Source organism: Aethalodelphis obliquidens, unplaced genomic scaffold (genome assembly GCF_003676395.1).
Source record: "Aethalodelphis obliquidens isolate GAN/ISIS:26980383/991018 unplaced genomic scaffold, ASM367639v1 scaffold1, whole genome shotgun sequence".
Taxonomy (NCBI): Eukaryota; Metazoa; Chordata; class Mammalia; order Artiodactyla; family Delphinidae; genus Aethalodelphis; species Aethalodelphis obliquidens.
This window is the reverse complement of record NW_020837945.1, coordinates 8,466,286-8,484,318: the sequence shown is the minus strand read 5'-3', so window position 1 is coordinate 8,484,318 and position 18,033 is coordinate 8,466,286. Positions and strand designations below refer to the sequence as shown.

General features: G+C 41.3%; 1 protein-coding gene and 1 long non-coding RNA gene across 2 annotated transcripts in view; one reads left to right on the top strand and one right to left on the bottom strand.

The window, feature by feature from the left end:
• The window catches only part of HLCS (holocarboxylase synthetase), a 196,520-nt gene that overhangs the window by 76,299 nt on the left and 102,188 nt on the right, over positions 1-18,033 (bottom strand). The window lies entirely within an intron of this gene.
• Positions 4,912-7,769, top strand: LOC113616870 (uncharacterized). The gene is made up of 3 exons (XR_003431447.1): positions 4,912-5,414; positions 5,617-5,813; positions 6,674-7,769. It is a non-coding gene; the product is annotated as an uncharacterized LOC113616870 (long non-coding RNA).

The window sequence follows — 18,033 nt, the reverse complement described above, 5'->3', positions numbered from 1 at the left end:
ATATGTATATATATATATACGTATATATATATATATATTGTGTGTGTGTGGTACGCGGGCCTCTCACTGCTGTGGCCCCTCCCGCTGCAGAGCACAGGCTCCGGACGCGCAGGCTCAGCGGCCATGGCTCACGCGCCCAGCCGCTCCGCGGCACGTGGGATCTTCCCCGACCGGTACACAAACCCATGTCCCCTGCGTCGGCAGGCGGACTCTCAACCACTGCGCCACCAGGGAAGCCCAGAAGGGAATATATTTTAAACTTTTATAAGATACAGTTTCTTACATTCTGTTCCAGAACTGGTCTCTGAATCATCAACTCTCAGGAATCTCACTAGGAATGCTCCCCCAATGACTTGCCTTCGTCTAACAGCATCAAGGTAATTGATTAGACATAAGACAAGCAGCCCAAGATACAGGATGCAGCCATGCTTTTACAGCTCATATTTTCTGCCTTTCTACCACCACAGTGGAAGGGGGAAAAAATCCTCGCAATTCCCTAAGAGATGTGTTCTTGCACATAAATTGGCATTTAGGCTCAATTAGATACTGAAGACCTGGTCCTTTAAAGCCATGCAAGGAAGTCCCAGGCAGACAGGTTACTGCTGCTACATATGCATCGGCCCCTCTCATCTATGTCCAATCTACTGCTTGGCAAGTGGCCGTCTGGCTTTTTTGCGCTCAGAGCTATAACCTAATGAAAGGGCAAAAGGTGAAAGAAATACCTGATAAGGAGGAAGAGGAAGGAAAGAAAAGAACACAAGGCTTTACCTTACCGTCTACTTGACTGGACTCCCAGCAGGCAGGCTATCATACGAGAGAATCCCAATGAAGGATCTAGCATAGAGCACACAACTGCGAAGCTCTTCTCCTTAACAGCGGACTCAGTTAATGTATGAAGAGAGTTGGTTAAACACGCAACAGCAAAGTAAGTGATGGCTAGAGCTCCCCAACCTCCCTTGCCGCCTAGACAAGGATTCCTGTGGCCACAGATAGATTAGTGCATGCCAGGCATAGTTCTGAGCACTTTACAGCCATTGCTCATTTCATACTCATAATATATTATCTTTGCTTTGCAGATAAGGAGAATGAGGCACAGAGAGGTTAAGTAACTTGCCCAAACTCACACAGCTAGTAAGTTACACAGAGCCTCAAACCTAACACTGACAATTGTTCCCTAACTCCTTGTTCATTGTTTCCCAAAACATTACCTTTAAATTGCTTTCTCTCATTTAAGAAATGAAGATTATGCTAACTCAAGAGTCAACAGAATATGTCCTCAAAGGTATGTAGGAAAAAAAAGATAGCCCTCATGGAAGCATGAACCTTGAAAGGACTCTGAAGCATTACCAGGTTTACAGCCACCTTCTTAGCACCCAATTTTTGGTTTCATTAGTTGGATGACTAAAGTAAGCACAGGAGTTTGCTCTTTATTTTCCAGTTTCTGGAAGAGCAAAAAAAAGTGAACTTTCTCCCCTTGGACGATACCATGAGACACAGAGGGTACATAGAACCCTCCCAAAATAGGAAGCCTTTTGACAAGCCTTTTGAAACAAATTTATCTTAAAATATTTGACTTGGACACTGATTCTATATGGAGATTTTAATACTCAGTAAAGGCAGGACACGATATGGAAACACCTACGGTAAAAAGAAGAGGATGGGGCGTTAGCCAAGCCAGAAGGATAAACCAGATAAAACACAGGGAAAGATTCCAAAATAAGAAAGAAAGTGGTATAGGTGCCAAAGACTCCCACACCAAAATTACTGCAGCTTTACATAACTGAAATAATTGCATCTTGATAGTATCTGTAGTGATCAAAATTAGCCCACAAACTGTGGACTTAAGTTTTGAGAAGAGTCTCCTTCACATATCTGTCTAGAACGAAGAGAATTCGCTAGTATTTATCTTTGGACACATTGTGGCTCTTCGTTAATACTCAGTAGTCACATAGTTTCTTCACATTGAGGTTATCTGGTTCCAAATGTAGAAGTGAGTTTTCTTCTCTAGCTGTGAGTGGGTGTATATGAGAGAAAAAAGACAGCAACTGAGCATGGGTGTGCCCAATTATGGGAGGCACCAAGAATCAGAGAGTGACCCATTGCAAGAGTGACTGAGCGTGAGAGCAACCAAGTGCAAGCACGACCCATCACAAAACAGACCACGCATGAGTGACTAACAGCGAGAATACGCAAGGGCAAGTGTGACCTATCGCGAGAATATCGTGAGCGAGGCTAAGCACAAGCATGACCCAGTATGTCCTAGGGCTTTGGGTGGTCCAGCAGATGGTGGCTATGTATAAAGAGACTCTTCCCGCAAATACTTCTAAGTTCTGAGTTCAACAATAAATTTTCAGGTTGAGAAACAAGAACAAGTTCTTTGAAAAAGAGTAATTATCCATCAGGAGTTGCCTGGGATCAAGGACCAGTGAAGCACCACCTTGTCCAGTGGAAGTCTTCTCAAGGAGACCACTATCCTCAATGCCTGGATGAAGGTCTTCAGCCTCGGCTCACCCATCCTCAGTGCCCTGGCCTTACGGAACCCCACAGGGAACCCAAGGGCTGGGGAGGAGCCATTTCCAACAGAGCAGGCAATTGCTTCCAAGATTTAAAGCCAGGGGATTTCAAGACGTCTGACTCATATTATCAGTAAAGCAACTTACAGTTTTGTCTTTCCTAAAAATTGTGACAAAGACTTTAATTTCATATTATGTCAAGAGTTTTGTGGCGCCAAGAAGCTTTCCAGTACTGAACACTCCTATATGAATCCCCCAGAAACCAGACGGCAAAAGCAGCAATCACAGCTACCACCTTTTGGGTCAAAATTTTGATTAAAACCAACTGACAACGAAAACATATTTTATTAGCAGTAAGATCAAATCCAGAGCATATGTCAAAGCTGTAAAGTCATAATTTCTCTAGATTACAGCTGGAAGCAGTAATTTTATAACTTGGCCCCTCCCTAGCCCATAAATCCAAATATAGTTCAGACAGTCTCTCTGAGCTACAGGGTGATATCCCACTCAAGGCGGGTGCTATCCTGCTCAGTGCAAGACCCTGGGGAGGTGCTCCTTTCTCTGGGGTCCCACTCCCCCAGCAGGGCTACGCCAGGGCTCCCTGCTCCCGCCTGTTTATGGACCTGGGCGTGTCTCCCAGTCCAGGGCCGGGATCAGGTGTCACAGGAGTACTGTGCTCCTGCATGCCCTGCATCAGCTGTTAAAGGGCAGACATGCCCCTGGAGTGGTCTAATTAGCTGCTATAAGGATGTCATATTTTGCCAGCAATAATCAGTACCAAGTCATTTTTAGACATGAAAATAGCCCTTCAGAGGTGGCGCCCTCCTTCTGTGTGCCGCTCGTGCTTCAGTCACTGCCACAAAGAGCTGATTCCCATTTATTTTTTAATCCAACCAGAAGTCACCTGGCTTATATTCATCTGCTAGCTGACCATGCCCACATCTAACTAGTCTTCTTACTCAGTAATGCCATGCACATATGCCCGTGGCCTCTTCCTGACTCCTAATCCCAGTGCCACTGTCTGAATTCTCGTCCTTACTATGGTTTGCTTGGATTAGTGACGCCGTCTCCAAAAAACCCTCAAGTCGATCCACCACTCCTCCTAGCCACTATCACAAGATTTTTCTGGAACACAGCCCTGCTCCAAGCTCAGAGGGGCTGACAGTTCTCCACAGGCAAGACTTCTATCCAGGCAAATTAATCTGCTTCTCCCATTGCAAAACAGGATCAAGAACTATGCTCACCCTGAGGCTAAGATTACTATTTTGCTTACTAGTTCAGTGAAAATCCAGGTGCTAAAAAAAAAAGGAAAAAAAACCCCGCATTAAGTGTTAAGGAATGAGCTAAGTAAGCATTTTTTTCCTCAAGTAGTAGGAACTATACCAAAAATGTTTTGTGGAATGGTGATAAACATACACAAACTGGATGGACCTTGAAGTTCTTAGCACTGGGATTGGCTATGCTTATTGCTCAGAAAGCTATTTATAAAGGTTTTGTGGGCTTCCCTGGTGGCGCAGTGGTTAAGAATCCACCTGCCAATGCAGGGGACACGGATTCAAGCCCTGGTCCGGGAAGATCCCACATGCCACGGAGCAAATAAGCCCGTGCGCCACAACTACTGAGCCTGCACTCTAGAGCTCACAAGCCACAACTACTGAGCCCACGTGCGACAACTACTGAAGCCTGCGTGCCTAGAGCCCATGCTCCGCAACAAGAGAAGCCACAACAAAGAGAAGCCTGCACACTACAAGGAAGAGTAGCCCCCACTCGCCACAACTAGAGAAAGCCCGCGCGCAGCAACGAAGACCCAAAACAGCCATAAAAAAATAAATAAATAATAAAAAAATAAAAATACAAAGGTTTTGTGAAGACCTAAAGCATTACAAAAACTGTGCACTATGTTACACAAATTTTTATAATCTGAGGATCTTTTGTAAATAGAAACCTCTGGTATATAACTCAAAATCCACCCAGATACAAACTGTAACAAACTTTAGACATTTAAAAATACAACACAAAAGACAGCACCTTGGCCATGTCCATGTCAGGAAAAGTCCAAAAGGAATGAAAGAGGCTGAGGCTGAATTAAAAATCCCAGCAAAAAACCCCACAAAACTCTATTAATCAAGAGGGCATTAATGTTTAACTTATCTAGTGGGTGCTAGTATCACAACTCCTTACTCTCAAACACACAAAATTATCAGCAGAAATGGAATCATACTTGTTTTTCTTTAAAAAAAAAATTCTTTCCCAGTAATGTTACTCCATAGAAGAGCAAACATTAGTAAGATCCACAGCGGTCAAATGGGAAGAAATGAGCGGTAATTTTTACACACTGGAAGAGTTGGTTTTTCATAAAAGTATAATTTTAGAGAAATGTGTGAGTCAGCTGCGATCAGGAACCTTGTGTCAAGCTCGATAATGAAAAAGCCCCTTTTGTCTTCATGGGCTCAGTACAGCCCAGCCCCTGTTAAAACCCTGACATGCTGTGCAGCTAACCAATCTCTTATACTGGGGGTGTGGGATTGGGGTGAGGGAACAGCAAAAAAATATAAATTGAAAACAAAATGAATACGTTTCCTGAAACAAAGCCAAAATCTGAATAATCCTTAGGTAATGACCATTTATGCAGCTGACAGTTTTCCAAGTTTTTCTTTCCACCCTTTTTAAGTAACATGGGGATCTGGTCCAATTTTAAAGCCAGAGATTACTCAGAACTATTTTTAGGTCATTTCATCCCATTTTTAGTTGACTTGTGTAACCTAGGCGGTAGTTTCATTTCAAAGCTGCAGTGGAAGACATGCCTGAGTTCTCCGCGCACCAGTGCCAGGATGCAAGCCTCCGCCCTCCCAGGAAACTGGCCAGTGATATTCCATCTCCCTTCCTGCTGTCAGCTTCTTGGTAACGCAAGTTTTCCTTCCTTTAGTAGTGGGTTAATCATGGTCCTCCCTCCCCGCAAATATATGTCCATGTCCTGATACCCAGACCTTGGGAATGTTTTCTTACTTGGAAAAAGGGTCTTTGGAGATGTAATTAAAGGTCTTGAGGTATGATTCCCAGGGCGGGCTCTAAATCCAATGATATATATGTCCTTTTGAGACAGACGGAAGAAGATACAGACACAGAGGAGAAGGTCACGTGAAGACAAAGGCAGAGACTGGAACGATACCTCTACAAGCCACAGAACGCCAGGAACTACCAGAGGCTGGAAGATGCAAAGATCCTCCCCCAGAACCTCCAGAGGAAGCGTGCCCATCAGGGTGCCGACACCCTGATGATGGACGTCTGGCCTCCAGAACTGTGAGAGAATAATTTTCTATTGTTTTAAGCCACCCAGTTTGTGGTCATTGGTTTCAGCAGCCACAAGAAACTAATACATTCCAGATACACAGATAAAGTATTCTCATTTCTAACATTACTTAAACAGTAACGGGGACCAGCTTCACATCTTTAGAGCAATCTAAGCATTTCGTCTCTATAGTTATATTAAATAAGACTGAACACAGACATTGCTTCACATATTCAATACTGTGCAAATACCCATAGTTGAAAAGACACAAGAGGTTGATGGACAGAATTAGCATGTTCACTTCAAGAAAAAGAAAGAAAAAAAAAAGACAGACATTTTTCAGTATTGCTTTAGAAAATATGGATTAAAAGGGAGAAAGCTTGTTTCAGTCAAAGGCAGATGGCTCTTTCAGAAATAAATCTGAAATTGTTGACCATCTTCCTTAGATTCACATGTTAGGAAGCAGGTTGGGAAGATGCCTGACTCTAAAATCTCTCTCACACACATTTTAATGACTCATTATTTTGTGCGAATTTGCTTTTCTTCCTATATAGAAATACAACCACACTTCAGCTTTATTATAGAGTGTAATTCTCAAAAGGACGTAAAAGAAAAACCAGACCCACAGATATAGAAAACAAACTAGTGGTTACCAAAGGGGAGAGGGGAAAATTAGGGGTATGGGATTAAGAGATACAAACTCCTACGAATAAAAAAGATAAGCAACAAAGATATATTGTATAGCACAGGAAACTGTAGCCATTATCTTGTAATAACTTAATGGAGTATAATCCGTAAAAACACTGAATCACTATGTTCCAACCTGAAACTAACACATTATAAATCAACTATACTTCAATTTTTTAAAAAGGGGGTAGAAGAGATAGGTAGCTGCTCCGGGAAGAAAGAACTGTAAGAGAACAGATGGCAGCGGGGGACCACTGAACGCCTAAGAGGACAAGACGTGCACGACAAGATAGAAGATCTTCAAAGACAATGCTCAAAATGTGGGCAAAGGAAATTAATAGACACATCACGGAAAAGACCTAAGTCAAAAGTTCACAGGAAGATGGTACAGTTCACTATTAATATCTCACGTGCATGTTTTTCAAATTTTCACAATGTTTTAAGATACAAGGAGACTCCTCATACCCAAATACTGACCTGTAAGGATGTTCTGCAACATAAGTGTGTCTTCCAACCTAACTACATTAACACAAGTAAACCTCAAAATGCTTACTAACTTGAATGATAAATTGTAAAAGTAACATTTATTTTACTGAATGCCAAGACTACTGAAGACCAAAAGTGTTCTTTAGCTTATAAATGGTCCACTTGTAATTTGCTAGCACAACTTTAGAAGTGCTTTCAAGGGGGGGAAAAAAACACTCAAAATATAAACAAACTCTCATCTTCAATAAGACTCCATTACTGTAAAAGGTTAAGGATGGATCTTAAATAGCTCATAAACAGAGAAAGTATGCCTGGATTGATTTAAGAAACCTGTAAAATCTTATAGATTTACTTACCCTAGTATAAATTTCATCACTAACCTTTACATAATCATAGAACTGAGGTAGGCACATTGTCCAACACTTAAATTTGGTTTAAGGTAATTACTAGTCCCAAATATAAAAATTACCTATCTCTAGAACAAGTGGGTAGATATTAAAAATAAATTCAGTCTACCTTTACTGTTGAATCAGTATTGCTTCCATAACTATTGATGAAAACTTGAAAAATACTCTCCATGGAAAAATATTCTAATATCAAAAAATTTTTCATCTGAATATTAGCATATTAAGATATAACTGATTAATACTGATAATTTCCTTATTTTTAGACTGCATACAGTGAAATTATGATATGCAGAAATGATAAATGTCTCATATATTTTAAAACTAAAACTAAGTAGTGGGACTTCCCTGGTGGTCCAGTGGTTAAGAATCTGCCTTCCAATGCCAGGGACGCAGGTTCCATCCCTGGTCAGGGAACTAAGATCCCATGTGCTGCAGGGCAACTAAGCCCGCTTGCTGCAACTACTGAGCTTGTGCACCACAACTAGAGAGCCCACACGTCACAATTACTGAGCCTGCGCACCACAACGAAAGATCCCACGTGCCTCAACTAAGACCCGACGTAGCCGTAAATAAGTTAATTAATTTAATTAATTAATTAATTATGTTTTTTAAAAAAGTAATGACTTGTCATCATGGTAAAGATAGGAGGAGATTATAAAATAATGCTGCTAAATGATGAGAAAGAAATATAGGCTAAATTACAATATTGCTTCTAGATTAAATTTGTAATTTCATTTTTAAAAATCCATTAAGATTTTCATTTTCAGAGAGGGATGGGGAAGCAACAGAAAGATAAAACTGTTTAAGTAGGGTTAATTTTATAGTATGTGAATTATATCTCAGTAAAAAAGTGAGAAAGACTTGGGCACACACCACAAAAAAAGTCTGGGAGGCATTTATTTATAGCCCATCATACTGCCTTAAATTAAAGGTGTTTCTTAATTTGCCAAAAATATTTACACTCAGTTGGCTTATACTTAAATTTTAATGGACTGAATGCATCAATAAAGTGTATTCTGTTGGCTTTTGCTGTCATTGTTCCATCTACAAACAAAACAAACAAAAAATTAAGCCACTGTCCAAATATTAGGAACAATTTATAATGTGTGTAAAGATCTAGAGTTCATTAAAGTTTGATAATAAATAGTCTCAAACCATCAGTACATTATTTACTATTAGGATTATTTACAGTAACAGTAAAATGTTATGGAGGGGGATAAAGTTAATGGCCTCCATCACGTTATCTAGAAGTCATAGAATGCAGCTTCTTTGGAAATCAAGAGGATTTAGTCAGTGCCTAAATACAAAGGCAAGGGCTATACAATGTGGCAGCTAAGAACACAGGGCTCTGGTTTGGGGCCTATCTTTAGTAGACCCAAATCTACTACTGCCTTTAAGACCTTGCACAAATTACATCATCTTAGTTGCAGTCTTCTCATCTGTAAAGTGGGGATAATACAATTTATGGTTCTTGTGCACTAACCCACGTGAAAGCAACAGGCACAATGCCTGGCCCAGGGTGGGCAATTACAAATGTTAGTTGTGCCCCTTAGTTGCCTTGGCTCTGTTCCATAGCTACAGGTTAGGCTAGGCACCCTAGAAATGCTTGTTGTTGATAACACTGGGTCATCAAGTAAGAATGTGAGTGCCGTTCTTGAAAGTGTGCTGACCCCGAACTCTCATACATGGCTGGTTGGAAATCAGTTTGTCAGGCTGAGTAAAGCTCTACTCGGGTTGACATATGCGTACCTTACAACACAGCAAGTCGGCTCCTAGGAATATATTCTACAGAAATGATTACATATGTTCACCAAAAGAACCAGACTGTTGATAACAGCACTATTCATAAAAGCCCCAAACCAGAGACAACCTGAATGCTTATCAATACTAGAACAGACAAGCAAATTGTGGAGTATTCATCAGAGGGAGTATTAAGGATGAACAAACTAACCCATGCAGTGACGCGGATGGACACAAGAGTCCATCGTGTATGTTTCCATTTCTATCAACTACAGTAACAGGCAAAACTGAGATGGTGCTAGAAGTCAGGATAGTGCCCCTCAGAGGAGGACAGTCACCAGAAGGGACCATAATAGGTGACTCTGGGGTACAAGATGGCTGTATTTCTTGATCTGGTTACATGCACTAGTTTAATCTGTAAAAATTCAAATGCTGCACCCTTAGGATATATACACTTTCCTGTACACATATTATACTTCACTAAAAATTTTTTTAAAAAATCGATCTCTACTGCTGACAAAAACAAAAAGTCTGCGCCCTGCCCAAGGCCATGTACCCAGGACAGCCCAACCACTCTAATCCCTGGCCCTGAAGGCCACAGACCTGTATCAGCCTAACCACTTGTCAAGAGGGTACATGGGTCAGATGCAACTCCCTCTCCCACCCATGATTTCTTCACTCAGCGCTAAGGCTGGCATTTCTCTGTTGCTTTTCACATGTTTGAAACTGGGTGCTTTTCCCTGGCATAGTTCTTCTCTTCTAGACTTTGGCTATCATCTATACGGGAGGAATCTTCAGGTAAATAAAACACATACTTCAGGAAACAGCTGAAATGAACTTATTGACATCGAACTCTTTCCAGTAAACATATCTTACCTCAGGCAAGTCATTTAAAATAAGTGTCCACATTAAAGATACAATTTTAAAGAAATTAACCCTTAAAAGAATCATTTATTTGTAAGCAACTGAAATGAATGTTAGCAATTTATAGGATTTTCTAATTATCAGGTGTACATCATACCATATCAACCTTAGTAAAATTTATAAGGTATCTGAAATATTATTTTAAAAATAAAGCACATAAAAAAATTGTTCTCTGAAATTTTGTACATTCAATTTTAAGACATCAAAATGACTGTTTCTCTGGACCATTATACATGAGAAATAATTTCTTTTTAAAGTAAACATATCATCATAAAAGAATATTTCAGTCAGTGATACTCCCTCCCATCAGTGGAGCACAGGGGATTTTTTAAGGCAGTGAAACTATTCTGTAAGATACTGTGATGGTAGATACACGTCATGAGAGATTTGTCCAAACCCACAGAATGTACAACACAAAGAGTGAACCCTAAGGTAAATGATGCACTTGTAACTACAATAATGTATCAACAGATACAGGTTCATCAGCTGTAACAAACGCAGCACACCACAATACGAATCACAGGAGAACTAGGACAGGCAGGAGAAGGAGAAGGAGTATTATGGGAATGCTGTACCTTCTACTCAATGTTTCTATAAACCTAAAGCTGCTCTAAGAATTGAAGGCTATTAATTTAAAAATAAAAAAAAATAAATAATGCTCCTTCCCAGCTTTTAAGATTGCCACATTTCACTTTGCTGGTTTTGCAGGAAACACCCATTTGAGAACACAAAAGCAGCGGGAAAGGACCAAAGCTTTCATACATTTTCAAGGGTTTACAATTATTATATACTCAAACATTTTTCACCCATTACTAGTAACTATATAGACACAATTTTAAAAATTCATTATGGAGAATAACTATCTTAGTTTTGTTTTTTTGTTTTTTGTTTTAACTGGGCTGGCATACTGCTCTTCTGTGTAAGAAAATATAATACAAAGTGTATTCAAATAAAAGCAAGAATAAGGGTTGACTTTAATACCTCAGGGAGAAATCCGATCGATTGGGTCCATAAGGAAAGATGTATGCATTAGGTGCTCCCTAATTACGACTGCTTTGGTGGGCAGCAGCGTTGGTGAAACAGATGTTGCAGACCTATTAAAGAAGGGGTTTCAAACATCTGCTTACAATTTTAAGGCAATTGTAAATACAGCAGAGAAGGTCAATTGGGCCAATTAAGGCCGATGTGCAAATCCACCACTGCAGGTTTCTTTTCAAGCTTACATGGACTTGATTTTTTATGCTTCTATTTTCTTCAACCACAATTTTTTTTTTAAACACAGGAAATGGGTTTAATAACAACTTTTGCCCATTTTGATTGTGATTTTTTTTAAACTTGCAACAAACTTTCTGTTCAAGGCACTAACTGCACACCTCTTCTTTCATGATGACCCATTGGGTGTCCCCCCCTCCCCCTCCACGCCTGCTGCTTGGCTCCCTGCAAAGGGGGTCCACACTGCTGCAGGTTCCCAGGGAGGCAACCAATAACCAGAATGAACAAGGGCAAGCATCACCTCCAGAAGGGTCACTACTATGATCTGTGATTTAACAGTGGTCTGAGCGTCGCTGACATTGCAACCAGGAGAATTTGCTATTTCTACTGTAGGCATCTTCACCACCCTTAATTGTCCCTCGGGAAGAAAAGCTCACGCCAGTCAGAGATAATATGAGGAAGGCCGTCCCGGGAAATTCTAGGCAGTGCTTCAAAGACCAAGGCTGGTTTCCTGCTCAAAGGCTGGCACAGGGTGGAGTGAGACTCAGAGGGAGGTGCAAGGTCAGCGAACAGGCAGGGTTTCCACCCCAAACATTAACAGGTAATTTTTTTTTTTTTGCGGTACGCGGCCCTCTCACTGCTGTGGCCTCTCCCGCCGCAGAGCACAGGCTCCGGACGCGCAGGCTCAGCGGCCATGGCTCACGGGCCCAGCCACTCCGCGGCATGTGGGATCTTCCCGGACCGGGGCACAAACCCCGCGTCCCCTGCATCGGCAGGCGGACTCTCAACCACTGCGCCACCAGGGAAGCCCGGTAATTTTTTTTTAACCTGAAAGCTTAATAGCTTGATTTTTAGGGTCACTAAGTAGATATAAATGTCCAAGAAGCCCCAAAATGGCCTGCTTTGATGGGAATAAGAAATAAACCTGACCTACCTTCTATCCCATGAGCTCAGAGAGATGGCAAATTTTTTGGTGGCCCACACCACTGTTTTATTCTCTTTATATATAGAGAGAGAGACAGAGAGACCAAAAAAAGCAAGCTTAGGCAGACCTAGGTTCAAATTCAAATTCTGTACTTGCTAGCTGAGGGACCTCAAGGTTTGTTTCCTCATCTATAAAATGGGAATACCGCCACCTTCCAAAGCGTTAAATGTTGACACATAGTAGGCAGTCAGTAAATGCTGAGTTTCTGACCTTCTTCTGAGACCTGCAGGCTCTCCACCAAGACACTCCTAGGGGCTTTGAGCTGTGTTCCTAAGGAGGGGGTTCGGGGAGACACAGTTCTCTTGAGTTTCTATTTGTTTGTTTATTTGGGGGAAGGTCTATTCAGTTTTAGAGCTGTTGATGTTGTCCTTGCTTTGTTTTTAGTAAAACAAAAAAGAGAGTGGATAACGAAAGTATGCACTTAAGTTCTAAGAAAAGAAATCCTTTTGGGAGCAGGATGGAAGAAATAATACTAAGAACGAAGAAAATTCTGAAGGAAAGTCAATATAACACACAGAAATCTAAGTTAAGAAAGAACTCTTTCTTATGTTCTCTTTTTACTTTTCAACCTTGAGGCTCAGCTCACTCAGGTCTGAGCAAGAATAAAGAGTTCTGCTTGTCTAAACAACGGCTAAATCTGAAAGCAAACAGCTCAACTCATGTGGTTCTTCAGCAACATTCCTGTCAATAAACCCGTCTTTGCTCGACTGGTCCAACAATGCCAGATTTAGAGCTGTCCGCTCATCCCTCGTCCAGCACGCAAGGGGATTTTCAAAAGGCCATTATAAGAACAGCTCTCACAATCTTTGCAGCCTTTTCAAAAACACAAAAATCTAATTCATTTGGCTCACTGTTTCAACTATCCAGCTTAAACTAATTTTAAAATCTCCCTTTTGTAAATAGTGAGGTTGGGAACACCACCACTGCCACAATATAAAATGATTGTATTTTTCTCATTTGCAACAAATTACCGTCGTTTTATGATTGAAAAACTTCAGGCAGAAACCTTAAGAAAAACTACCTGGGGTTCATAATATACAAACAGCACCAGATGCTGAAAATATTTTTAATATCAAAGTAAAAGTTTGGAGGGCAAAATTTCCTTTTTCTAAAAACTCAAGGGTTTAGCATAGGACGTAGTACAAAAAGTGACCAATAAAGAAATAAGAGCTGGTATCATCGCAGCACACTGAAATCAGGATCTAGTACAAACTCATTTCTATGAATCATTTAAAAGGAATTTCATCGTGCTAACAACATCAGCACAGAAAGTTACAGTAAGCATTAACAGTAAATACCAATATCTATCTATAGATATATTTATACTTCCTTATGGTAAGTATAAACAGCATCTTATTCACTATCCTACTAATGGGTCTCAATTTGCTAGAATTGCATATTAAGCTAAGTAACTGATATCTAAAGTACCTCAATTTTTTAATGTCTCAAAAGTAATTTTTCTTTAAAATATTGCATATGGTAAATTGTAAAACCAAAATAACCCTTGGCTTGAAACTCCAAAGAATTGGAATATCACTGAGCTAGAAAGAAAAAACCAGCATAAAGAGAATCCTCTTCCTAATATTCCATATGCCTAAAGCACTGACACTCTAGTTCTTTCAGTAGGATTTGTTTTTTTTTTCCCTGTTGACAGCAGCGATACATATTCACAGAAGAAATTCTTTAAAATTCAGAAAAATCACGAGGTGGGGCTGGGGTGGGGTGGGAGTCCTCCTGTAATTCCATTCCCCACAGAGCACTGCCTTGAATATATTCTGGTAAACTTTTCTCGCCTTCTTTCAATGTACGCACAAAGCTGATTTCTTTACTTTTTTAAAACAAAAATTGGGTCATACTCGGGGTATTGTTTTTTCATCTGTTTTTATGGGGTTTATTGTTTTTAATAGATATACAAATAATTCTAACAACTGTACAGTTAATCGAATGGATATAAAGTTTAACTTCCTATTATTAGGCACTGAAACAGTCTCTGTTTTTCTGTTATTTCACACAGTGGAGCAGTGAACATGCAGATATACATATCTTTGTGCCCACTGTGTCTTCTTGGTTCAAATTCCTACAAACTGAATGATCATATCAAAACAGATGCACATTTTAAATCATGTGTCACACAGTTCACGCCAGAAAGGTTGTATTAATTCTGTGCCAGCAGTGTGAGAATACCCTTTAACCCACACCTTTGCTCACAATTTAGGGTGCAAAAAATTATATATTTTCCCACTTTTATTAATAATGATATTCAGATGTTTTCCCACACTTTTACTGGTCACCTGACTGCTTCCATTGGGAATGGACTGCTCACTTCCTTTACCCATTTTTCAACGTAAAACTTTTTGTGTATTGAAAATATTAACCCTTTGCTTCCTATTTATTGTTCCAAATATTTTTTTCTCCATTGGTCACCTGACTATTTCACAGTGTTTCTTGACATACAGAAATTTATTACTCTACAGAAACCTATCTTTTCCTTTTAGCGTTTTTCCTTGGATTTTTAGGCTAGCAAGGCCTTTCCTAGTCCAAAAGCAAATAAACAATAGGTTTTACATATTGAACTAATATTGGGAGAGCACTGATTTTGATTGCAATGATTGAGAGGGCAAAACACAGTTAAGGAAAGAAAGAAGAAATCCCGAGGGAGTGAGAAAGAAGTGAGAAGGCTTCTAAAAATAACATTTGGCAGACATCGGCTAAATGCAAGTCTAATTTGCTTCTTAGTTAATGAAGGAGAAAATGGAGACGGTGAAGGAATAAAAGGTCCATTCTAGAATGGTAATAATAAAATCCCCTCTGAAGACAATAACAACATTCTTGTTATACGCGGAAATTTAACCCTAAAATAATAAAGCACATATTGATATAACAGCACGGTGAATAAATTCCATTTAAGCGATGTTATTCTAACAACGACCCAGAAAATGTTGGAACTATAAAGTAGTTTGTTATGTGCCCAGTTTGGGGAGGATAATACCCACTTAGAGAACCACAGGGTCTCAGTAACATACCTGGAAAAGACCTTTTTGTCTGAGACCAATTAATCAATAATTATGTGCCAATAGGCTAATGTGTACATTGTTTATAAAGAGATCATATAGGAACATATGTGCATGTTCACATAAGTTTTACTTATTCAAAAAATTTTAAAAATCTGTTAAATTTGGTTCATTTTTCTACTCATTAAACATAATCAGAATCTCATCAGGGTCCAACGGAAAAGAATGAGTTTGGCAGCTTTTGGCCAGGCCTCTGCACCTCCTTCCAGTGGGTGGAGATGGAACCCCTGGGGGCACCTGGGTGGGAGGAAGCCAGAGACTTGCCCAGACCAACAGGCTAGAAAAACCCTGCGCCCACGGGGAGTGGGGGGTGGGGGGTGCCCAGCAGCGTCTCCCCAGACTCTACCTGAGACTCCACCTGGCTCTGCCTGCCTTCACTCTCTAACTAGCTTTCCCAGCTCCATCCTCCAACCTTCTCCTTAATTCTCTGAGTTACCCAACATCAGCCTCCAACACATTTCTTCTCTGCTCAAGTCACATAAGTCTTGACATGTAAAAAACTCAGTAGTTTCTGACACAAAGTAAAAATTAAAACTCAGGGAGAGATGGCTTTGATGCAAAATGTCCGTAGCCCTGAAGTTTGCTTACCCTATGAAAAAGCTACCTTGTTTCAGCTCTTTCTTTCCCAGTACATCTCACACGGTTTTACACCTAAATTTTGTTCCTTTCACTTTCTTCTCTTCATGCTCAACACCCATCCCTAAAATGGGTCTAGTGGGAGAGATGAGGTGGGAGACCAGAGATGGGAAGAAAATGGGGAAGTTGGTCAATTTCCTACTACTTTTCAGAAAATATTTATATGGTGGCAGCAGCTCTCCAGTAGCATCACTGTTAGAGGCTTAACTTTTTTCTTCCTATAAATATATTAAAAAGTGAGCCAGATGTGGATTTGCACTTTAACATCCCTGTGTACATTTCAATACCTATGTATTCTCTCTCAGGGCAATGAAGGGACTTGGAGAAAAGAGTGGGCAAAAGGATGATGCAGTGGTGACCCAGGTCAGCTCACCCCTCCGTGGGGCCTTCCCTTTAGCATTTAGCAGACTGGAGCACAGGTAGAGGCTCTGTGCTGCAGAAACTCTGCCCTAGCCGAGCAGTTGGGGAAAATAGAGGCGACTGCTCTCCATCATGAACCACGGCACTCCTGACCCTCCCCAGGCTTGCAGGGGCGACCCAGGAAGCCCCCTCCCAGAGACTGAGCATGAACTCGGGAAGGTCCACGCTGCACAGGAGAGGGGACGCATGCGCATGCCTCTCCTCAGCACCCTGAGCCTTTAGGTCCCGGGTCCTCCCAGCTCCCTTCCTCATGGAAGGGCACAGAAAAGGGGCAGATGCCCTTGGGGTGGGTTTTGTCTGTAGCCACCTCTGGAGATTTTGGGACTGGGGAACAGCAGGGCGCCACTGGTCAACAACTATGAAAGTCGTGGTTGAATGCTCACCCTCAAATGTTCTTACTGTGTTTTCTATATCCCTTCACCCCCAACTCCAACGAGGAGTCCCCCAGCGTGGGGTGGTCAGATTCCCCAGGCTGGCCAGGAATCAGGGGAATGGGCAGAAGGTGACTTCTCAGGACACCCCTCCCAGCACATCTGGGTGTCGGCAGGTCCCCCACTGCTCTTTTCCCAGAGGGGATGTGCGGGGACTGAGGGGTACAGTCCTATGGCCAGGGGGTGATGGGTGGGTGGGCTGGGAACCAGGTTCCCCGAAACTGGCTGTATTTTCTCTTAGCAAAAGCCTTTTTGTACCACACCTCACCCCCACCCTCCGTAAAAGAAAACCTGCTACGGAGTAAAGCAAGCTATTTCAACAATTAGGTTAAGAGTCTTCTACATTTCAGAAACATGTATGTGAAAAATTAAAAAGTAGAAAAGGTGAAACTAGATTCACCTCATTTTTTGGTATTGATTCCTAGGTGAATTCCGAACAGTTTTTGAAGCTAACAGTATATACTACAGCGCCAGCCCAGGAAACTTGTCAGCGCTCCTAAGTGAAGATGCTCCTGGGGCTGCTGTTCACCCTCACACAGCATTTTTTTATGAAGATCAGAGAATAATTCTATTTTCTCTAAGCGTTTCCATTTTTCATCTGCAACTAGTTCAACAGAGCAGATTTTACCCTTTGCTGTTAGTCATTTTAAGGAAAAACTTTATAACTGGGACAAATAGGGTTAACAGAAAATTACCCATGAGTTCCTCTGGATTATCTGGGCTACAAGTCACATGGGATGGGGGGGTTCATCCCTTCTCTCAGCTTCCTCTGAATCCAGAGGACTCCTCTCCTGGTGGAAAGGGTCACCCCAGCCTCCTGTGTGCCTGAGACAACACCTGTAAATCGCCATAAACGCCGTCCTGCTGCTCGGTGGCAGGCTATCTGCTGTCCCACTGACAAGGGCTTTCACTTGTCTTTACTCAGTAAGCAAGAGGGAAACAAGAGTCCTTCCCCAGGACATATACCCACTGCCTTCCAGCACGGTGCCAGGGACACCTCTCTAACAAGTACCAGACGGATGGGGGACCTGAACTTCAGCTGGTTAAGTTTCCCTCTACAACCTGTTTCTTAAGTCATCCCCTGTGGCCTTGAGACCCCATCCAAGTCCTGCTACACAACAAGTGCCTTCTACACAGGGGCCAACCTCAGTCACAGACATCTAAGTCTTTATTTTATGCATCATTTTTATTCATTCCTACCACTGCTTTCAATATTTTTCCCCAACCACTCT